General features: G+C 35.4%; 1 long non-coding RNA gene across 1 annotated transcript; it reads left to right on the plus strand.

Moving 5' to 3' along the window:
- The first annotated feature begins 1,322 nt into the window (after positions 1–1,322).
- On the plus strand, positions 1,323–6,563 carry LOC306754231. Its single transcript, XR_013771266.1, has 3 exons — positions 1,323–1,436; positions 1,540–1,634; positions 4,295–6,563. It is a non-coding gene; the product is annotated as an uncharacterized lncRNA (long non-coding RNA).
- The last annotated feature ends 266 nt before the right edge of the window (positions 6,564–6,829 follow it).

Here is a 6,829-nt window from a genome sequence, read left to right on the forward strand (position 1 = left end):
TATTTAGAAGGCCAGAGTTATTTCGTTACAATCGACAGCTATGAATCTGACCCAGTGGCTGTGACTTGTGGAGTACCTCGGGGGTCAGTCCTTGGACCTCTTCTGTTCAACTTGTATATGCTCCCTTTGGGTCAAATAATACAGAACTTTAACCTCAATTATCACAGTTATGCAGATGACATTCAGCTTTATGTGTCTTTGTCACCAGATGACCACAGTCCAATAGACTTACTGTGCCAGTGTTTGGAGCAACTAAACACCTGAATGAGAGAGAATTTTCTTCAATTAAATGAAGACAAAACTGAGATTATTCTGTTTGGTTGCAAAGAGAAGAGGGTCAGCGTTGGTAAACACCTTGAGACTCGAGCTCTCAAAACCACCAATCAAGTCTGTAACCTTGGAGTGTTGATAGACTCAGATCTGACTTTCAGCAGCTGCGTCAAAGCTTTCACAAAGACAGCTTTTTACCAACTGAGAAACATCAACAGAATTAAAAAGATCTGGAGAAACTCATCCATGCATTGCATTCATCTCCAGCAGACTGGATTACTGTAAAAGTCTTTTAACAGGACTTCCTAAAAAGAGCATTAAACATCTGCAGCTCATCCAGAATGCTGCTGCTAGAGCTTTAACTAGAACTAAGAGGTCTGAACACATCGCATCAGTTTTAAAATCTTTACACTGGCTTCCAGTCAATCACAGGATAGATTTCAAAACCCTGCTGATCGTTTACAAATCCCAGAATGGTTTAGGACCAGAATACATATGTGATATGTTCAGAGAATATAAACCAAGTAGAACTCTTCAATCAACTAGTCCAGACCAGAGTCCAGACTAAATATGGAGAAGCGGCATTTAGCTGTTACGCTGCAAACAAGTGGAATAATCTGCCAGTGGAGATTAAACTTTCACCAAATGTAGAAACTTTTAAATCCGGGTTAAAAACATTTCTTTTCTCATGTGCCTATCCATATCTGCACAGTAACTTTTACTTAATTCTGCTTTTTAATTATTTTAATATAATTTACGATTTTGTTATTTGTATTTTCTTTTATGCTTTTTTTTTTCCTGTAATGCTTTTAATGTTTCATGTAAAGCACTTTGAATTGTCTTGTACATGAAAGGTGCTATACAAATAAACGTGCCTTGCTTTGCCTTCTTGACCCACAGACGAATAGAAGCGATGTGATTGTAGAAATGATGGATGGATTTTGTCTACTCTTCTGATTTCATCGGAGGATTTGTCCTTCATGCAGTTTCATTTATAGACTGTGAGGGGCAGCGGTACGACTAATCGCGTTAAGCCTGCCAAAAATGAAGAAGACGGAACAAGAAGAAGAAGAAGAAGAAGAAAGAGAAGAAGAAGAACAAGAAAAGGAAGACTGTAACATTGTTGATTAATGAAAGATCTTGAGAATCCAATTTCCCCCCGCAAGGTATTTTATGCAACATTATTTAATTGGTAGTTTACTTTAAACTACAGCTGGTGAATCCGATGCACATGTTATACTGACTAATGATCGTTTCTGTCCTCTGCAGGGACCAGCTCGCTGCGGAGAAACTACGCCACAGAAGAAGGATCAGATCAGATAAAGACTTTTCTTTAATCGAGGAAATTGTCGTCAGGAGGGGAGGTAAGACTTCACATCCCTTGACATGATATGTTTAGTTTAATAAGCAAGTGGCGGTGTTCCAGGGAATTACGTGGTGTTGATGTTTGGTGCTTTGTGAGGTTAAGTTGTTGGTGGGGCAGAGTAGAGGCTCTGTGGCGTGGGTGTGATTTTTGTGTTACAGCCCATTTCTTTTTCTTCAAGATTTGCTTTCTCTGTAAGACTAAACTGATAAAGTTCCCTTCAAGAGGGTGAAATGAAAATACTGTCAGTTGATATTGTTAGAAAGACCGCTCCTGTGCGCATGCGCCAGAAAGACCGTTTCTGCAGATCACCGCGTAACCAGACATAACAGTAGGGCAGCCAACGTGTCAAAATGGGTTGGACGTGACATCGTTTGCCATACTTATTTGTGTTTTTTTCTTTAAATAATGACCCTGGCAACCAATAATTGGTGGGTTTGCTCTTCAGGAAATATCGCGAAGAAAAATGTGGTAATTTTAGTGCCTGTAACCTTTATTTTCCGTTAGAAAAATATAAATAGTGAATTTTTTTCCTCAAATCGTCAGTGGGTTGGGTAGGCTGACCATAAATGCTGAAAAACATTCACTAAAAAATAACTTAAAACACATTTGTACATAGTTTTGCATAAGCTTAGTCGAGGCTGTTGTCCTGCTCTTCAATCTTCTTTATCAGTACATTTATCTGTGTAAATGATGCTGTTTATTCTTTATATACACTTTGGCTTAGAATGATTCCAGCACGCCAAGTGTCTTCTGAGACGTGAAACTATTCTTTAGATGGCAGCATTGTATTGTGTTCTAGGAATAAAGTCAAATTAGGTTAACGGGCAGATTTATGCCAGCCTGAAACATGTTGACCTTTATTTAGCCACACGATCATAGTTCAATCATGTAAATCTTTATTTATTAATGTAAATCTTATTCATTCTTTATTTCAGATCACACACATATTTACATACCTAATGAAAGTTGACGTATTTGTATTTTTGTATTTATTCATTGTAGTTTGGTCAAATTTACATCACAAACAAAATTTAAACAACATAAAATAAGTTTCATCATTCTCATTTGACCAGGTGTAGGCAGAAGCTAAGGCTTATTATACCTACCTTTCTCTGCAAATTTAAAGTACCAAATGCGTTGGAGATTCGTTTACAATATATCATTTAATATAAAAAATAAAAATAAAAAAAACAAACGAAAAAAAATTTCAACAAAATTGTCATCATGATCAAAACATTCCACTTAATAAGAGGTAAGAAAATTATTAACCTATTAAATATTTTTCCATCACTATCTTCTTGAAAATAGTTTTAAACTGTAATATGGAAGTAGCTTTTCTTAGATCATCACAACAGCTGTTCCACAAAATAACCCCTTTATTAGATAAACAATGTTCACTAAGCTTAGTCCTAACTATTGGCCTATCAAACATAAATGTTCCCCTTAAGTTATATTTTGTTTCCCTCTCTGTAAACTTTACCTGCAGCAATTTTGGAATTTGATTTTGTTTAGCTAGACACATAAATTTAGCAGTATACAAATCAACCAAGTCATAAAACTTCAGAATTTTGGATTGAATAAACAATTGATTACTAGGTGTATTATAAGGTGCAATATTAATCAGTCTAATAGGCTTTTTTTTGTAATGTAAACATTGGCTTAGTTCTAGTTTTGTATGTATTTCCCCAAATTTCAAGAGCACATGTCAAGTATGGTGTGATGAGAGAGCAATACAAAAAATGCAAAGCATTTTTATTTATGATATATTGCAATTTGTAAAGGACTGCAATAATTTGATACTTTCTTTTGTACATTTTGTATATGAGCTTTCCATGTCAATATACAGTCTATAAATACTCCAAGAAATTTTATATAATTAACTCTTTCTATTTCCTGATGATTTATTTTGATATTAATCTTATTCTCTATATGTTTATTACTGAAAATCATAAATTTTGTTTTGCTCAAATTCAATGATAATTTATTTATTGCAAACCAGTTCTTAAGTTTATGCAGCTCTCTGTCCATCACCAATTCATTAAGATTTTGTCCTGAGCAGTAAACAGTGGTGTCATCTGCAAACAAGATAAGATTAAGAACATTTGAAACTTTATGCATGTCATTTATATATAACAAAAATTATTTAGGACCCAAAACAGAGCCTTGTAGCACACCACTATTAATACTTTTCCAGCTAGACTCAATTCCCTTTAAATATACATACTGAAACCTATCTGATAACTTTTTAACCAAGTATAACCCCTTCATCTGAAGCCATTCTTTTCAATTTTTTGCATTAAGATGGCATGGTCAATGGTATCAAATGCTTAATGCTATTGTATGTAATTTTGTAAATATGTAGATGTAAATATGATATGTATCTATTGTGCTGTATTACTTTATTACTGCTGTAATAAATCTCAGTGTGAGAAGTAAACCACTGGACTTCATGAACCTGCATGAACCTTCCTTTCTTGTGTTCTCACTCACACACCCACAACACAATCCTTTTCCTATACCTATACAGCCCACCCTGTCTTAACTATTTAAGTTATACAAATAAGCTACAAGTTTGGATCAGTTTTTGAAATCTCTTTTGGGGATTTTTTATCTGTTGTGTGGTATTGAAATCCAGAGTTGTCTGTCTTTGTATTTCAGGGTTCCCTGACAATGTGCAGCAGCAGTTGGTGATTACAGAGGGAGTTCCTTGTAAATGGAGTCTTGACAAGCAGTCGCATCTCATAACAGAGGAACCAGAGAAAGTATGGCAAGCCAGGATGGAAAACAGTCTATGATGGGCTGGTAGACAGTGTCTCCAGTTTACCAAGGATTATAGCTACTGTGAAGATGATGAAGAAGAATCTAAGCCTGAGTTATAACCGGCTCATCGTCATCAAACCCAAACTAAAGGCAACAGAGAAGTAAAAGTTCTGATCAACAACCCTGCTGAATTGATTAGATTAGAACTTGATGAAAAGGACCACAACTAACCAGTAATCCAGACCCAAGCGCCTATTTACAACCAAATCGTCACAAAAAGGATTCAGGCTCGTCACAGAAAAACATTTGTTAGATTTTGGTGCTGAAATGGAGGGGAGTGATAAAGACTGGAATGACAGCAGGGCACATGGGTCGGATGTAAACAGTGATGTGGAGTGTAACACTGCCGTAAAATCACTCTGCTCTGAATGCGGTGAAGAGTTTCACTCCCAAAGATCTCATCAAAGACACTTAACTAAAAGATCTTTCAGCTGTTTAAACAGTAAGAAATGTTTAAAAATTTGGCAATATGGGGTCGGATGTGAGATCTGTGGTGAAATCTGTCTTCATGAAGGGAATCTTAGTATCCACACAGGAGACAAACCATTCAGCTGTAGTGACTGTGGACATAGATTTAGTAAAAAGTCACACTTAAAGCGACACATGAGCATCCACACAGGAGACAAACCATTCAGCTGTGATGAATGTGGACAAAGATTTAGTCAAAAGTCAAACTTAAACTTACACATGAGAATCCACACAGGAGACAAACCATTCAGCTGTGGTGACTGTGGACATAGATTTAGTAACAAGTCACACTTAAAGCGACACATGAGCATCCACACAGGAGACAAACCATTCAGCTGTGATGAATGTGGACAAAGATTTAGTCAAAAGTCAAACTTAAACTTACATATGAGAATCCACACAGGAGACAAACCATTCAGCTGTGATGAATGTGGACAAAGATTTAGTCTAAAGTCAAGCTTAAACCAACATATGAGAATCCACACAGGAGACAAACCATTCAGCTGTGATGAATGTGGACATGAATTTAGTCGAAGGTCACACTTAAACCAACACATGAGAATCCACACAGGAGACAAACCATTCAGCTGTGATGAATGTGGACAAAGATTTAGTCTAAAGACTATCTTAAACCAACACATGAGAATCCACAAAGGAGACAAACCATTCGGCTGTGGTGAATGTGGACATAGATTTAATCGAAAGACAAGCTTAAACCAACACATGAGAATCCATACAGGAGACAAACCATTCAGCTGTGGTGAATGTGGACATAGATTTAGACACAAAACAAACTTAAACCGACACATGAGAATCCACACAGCAGTGAGACCATTTCCCTGTGAGGTTTTTTGACAAATTATTTAGGTGGCAAAATTCATTGAAAGCATGCATGTTCACATAAAATAGTAGCTGCACAGATGCAGGATTTTCCTGCATTTACATAAAAATGTTTACATTGTAGTTATTTGCTGATTAGAACTTCATATGGGTTGTTCATGAGTTTTTTAAGAGAGAAATCCAGCTGAAGAAGTCCGACTAAACTATCACATCTCCTAATTGAGCCCTCCTAAGACGTTCCATTCAGCCTTTATTGATCCAGACTAATTCATAACAGACATGAACAAACATTTATAATGCTTTGTCTCTCTATGTGAATCTCCAGGAATGTGTTGGTCTCACTTTGTATTCCTTAAATCTTAACTAACCTCTTTGTTCTTTGATACACAATAACAATGATTTCATCTTTATAATTGCTTTTATAACTTTAATTTACTTTTTAAATTAAATTTAAAATATTAAGCTGTTTTTCACATACAAGGTTTGATTAAAATATGACAGTTTGTATTAATTTTAGAAACAAAGAAAGAGCTGATACTGCAATGGATTGAATTGTTCCCAGTTGTTCTCCAGCTAAAGTTACCATGTTAACCTGACAGGGATACATTTAACCACAACAATGGAACATAGTGCTTATTTTGATGAGCCTGAATTATTGAAATAAGACTTTCATGTAATCAGTTTGTTCTAATACCCTCAGGTTTAATGTATATAATTATTTAAACTTACTATATAATTTTATTATTTTATAAAATAGTTCTATTTACATTTCATTTTTTAAACTTTAAACCATTTTCATTGCTACGTTTCTGTTTTCATTTTTCTTTACAATGGTGTAAATGCAAACAAATAAATTCTTAACACAAATGTCACTTTTTAACTAATTTCTTTTCCTTCTTTAATCAGATACCATACAATTTAGTAAACTATTTTCAAATGACATAACATTGTAAACAAAACCAAACACATCTGCCAACACCTCCATGCAGTCTGCACTTCATGGTGAGCTGTGATTCAGGTGGTGAACAGACAGTCCAAGGAGCTGATGACATTTTGTATTTATGT

This window comes from Telmatherina bonti, assembly GCF_933228915.1.
Source record: "Telmatherina bonti genome assembly, chromosome: 1".
NCBI lineage: Eukaryota > Metazoa > Chordata > Actinopteri > Atheriniformes > Telmatherinidae > Telmatherina > Telmatherina bonti.